Genomic DNA, 2500 nt, shown 5'->3' on the forward strand with positions numbered 1-2500 from the left:
GAATAGTACAATCTCGAGAAGAAATGATTATTGTCAAATGCTTGTGAAATGTTCGTGGCTAGTCTGACGCGTCGTTTCGTCTCGGCCAAGAGACTCTTCAGAGACCTTTAGAATTCAAAGGCAAACTCGTTGAGTATCGCGCCCAAAGTCCCGTTCGCAAATTCTAGATGTTGACAGTTTGGCCCTCTATCGCAGAAGGATTCCCAACCGTGTAATCACGAGTTAAATTTATACAAAAGCAAAACTATTGTCAAATTCTTGTGAAATGTTCGTGGCTAGTCTGACGCGGCGTTTCGTCTCGGCCAAGAGACTCTTCAGAGACCTTTAATAGAATTCAAAGGCAAACTCGTTGAGCATCGCGCCCAAAGAAATGATTATACTTGTGATAATTATTTATTTGTCTTGTGCAGGCTTAGCTCTTAGGTTTATTCATCTGACACACAAACAATGCTAAGGTCTTTAAAAGAACTTAAAAAATACGAAGTACGGTTTGTACAGTATACAGTATAATATGAAGTACAGTTTGTGCTCTTCAAAAGTTAATGAATTCTTACCTTTTTGTGTGGCTTACACGAAGTGTAAACCACTCAATGCCATGGCCCAAGATATTTATTCCTGGATTTGTCACGGTGAACAGAGTGGCTGTCACGTGGTTTACTATCGTCCAAGACAGGCCCTAGTAGTACGTAAACTTCTAAGCTTCAGAAAGCGGCCATTTTGTGGTTGTAACACAGCGCGTTGTCGAAGATCGTTTTTTATCTAGTTATTCGTTCTTCTTTGCTGCTTGGATTTTACACGCCGGCTTTCCTACAGTGGGCTTGTCTTCTAAGTTCGGATTACAGCGAGGAGTTGTGCTCTCACAGGGCAACATAATTTTCAATTCACGGTCTGGACCTTTGGTACAGGTTGCGTCACATGAAAACTTACGAGTCATTATTGACTCTCGCAAGCCAACATTTAACGGCTTCAATCTGCTCAGCAGACCTGCTTGAGTATCTGAAAGTTTCTGAAAGTATTTGAAAGGCTCTGAAGTTACTTGAAAGCAAAAGAGACTCTCCTGTGCTTGTGTTGTCATTGCTCAATGTTGTTGTTGAATCGAATTGGACGAATCATCCACACACAGTTGACAAGAGTCTGCTAGCCCACGATTTCGTCAGAAGTAAGTAACATGGGAATATCTGTTGAACAATACCGATCAAGAATCGGCTCTCATGACAATTTCCTTAAAACAAAAGATGCTTTGTCGCGTTTCAATTATGATGCTTTACATGAATGTCTTTTATTTACCAACATTGAAACAAGTTTTTGGACAATACAAAATGTGGAATGAAGTAGTGTTTTGATTTACCCAATTTGTGTACTACACTTGCTCACAATGTTTATTTTGGACCTTTTTGTACAGTAGATTAGCACTTTGCATGATGTCAAGTTCATCTATTCATTTCATGTTTCCACATAGCTTGAACTTGGTAAACACACTGACATAAAATTACAAGGTCCATAATAAGAAAACTTCAACGATTCTGGTATTTAAAGTCATATGATACCATCATGAACTTCCCTGTACATTGAATTCTGTTGAACTTTTTCTTAAAACCTCCAGGTAAAATTGTTAATCTTATTGGCTTAAAATTATTAGCAATGTTAATAAGCACTACTCAACATATGATTTATTAAAGTATTGCTTGTGTTCAGATATTGTTATGCGTCTATCTTTTTTTCCCAAATTCCTCCACTTGCAACCCAATAGCCACTTACATCAACTAAATTTTTCTGTGTTTCTTTATTGAAAATTTAGCATTATGATACTTTACATGCATATATTGTCAAAAATTAGTCGTACATTCAAACCAAATCAAGCTCCCAATGTGGCTTCTAGCAAAGGTTACATCATTTCCTGTATGTCCCAGCCCTTCTGCAAAGTGTTGTGCTCTTGCACTGGTACACAAAATGCCAAAAGCATTCATACGAAATGCTTCCCTGGAGTTGATTTCACAACACTTGCCCTGGACAAACTCAGAACTCAATTCCACTTGGTTGCGTAAACAAAATCATGACTGAATCTATAAGCCCACTATAGGACATGATGCTGACATTTTTTCAGTTCCTTAAATCCTCAGGTTACATGCGCAACCTCTGTTGTCAAAATGACACCTCCATAAAACTTTACCCAATAACCCTCATCTTGAAAATAAGCATTTCAGGACGGATGTATGTCAGTTATCTTATTGTATTGATTGAGAGGAACAATATTGAAAACTAACCGTAATCAGATACTAGCTCTACTAATAGAAACTCAATGACAAAACAGATCCTTTTAATTTGTAACCTCCCCCATCAAAGCAGCTTAATTTCGTAAGCCACACATGTACGCATTGCGGACCTATTTTTTGATGAGGTTTTCAGTAACATTTATACGTATGAAATCAAACACGATGTCGGAAGTGCAGTTTACCCTTGAAAAGTTAGTAATGCCGGTGACGCAATTTGCATTGTAAAT

General features: G+C 38.0%; 2 protein-coding genes across 4 annotated transcripts in view; one reads left to right on the plus strand and one right to left on the minus strand.

Annotated features, from left to right (window-relative positions):
* Nucleotides 1-2500, plus strand: part of LOC137984097 (elongation factor G, mitochondrial-like) — a 62621-nt gene that overhangs the window by 37328 nt on the left and 22793 nt on the right. The window lies entirely within an intron of this gene.
* Nucleotides 1-2500, minus strand: part of LOC137984099 (EGF domain-specific O-linked N-acetylglucosamine transferase-like) — a 50881-nt gene that overhangs the window by 10065 nt on the left and 38316 nt on the right. The window contains exon 3 of one of the 3 annotated variants that reach the window (XR_011119078.1): nt 1332-2500. This exon is cut by the window's right edge and continues 214 nt beyond it. The exons of the other annotated variants lie outside the window; for them this stretch is intronic. The gene's annotated coding sequence lies outside the window, so the exon portion shown is untranslated. Of the gene's footprint in view, nt 1-1331 lie in introns of those variants that run through there. 3 annotated transcript variants of the gene reach the window in all.

This window comes from Montipora foliosa, chromosome 13 (genome assembly GCF_036669935.1).
Source record: "Montipora foliosa isolate CH-2021 chromosome 13, ASM3666993v2, whole genome shotgun sequence".
Classification (NCBI taxonomy): domain Eukaryota; kingdom Metazoa; phylum Cnidaria; class Anthozoa; order Scleractinia; family Acroporidae; genus Montipora; species Montipora foliosa.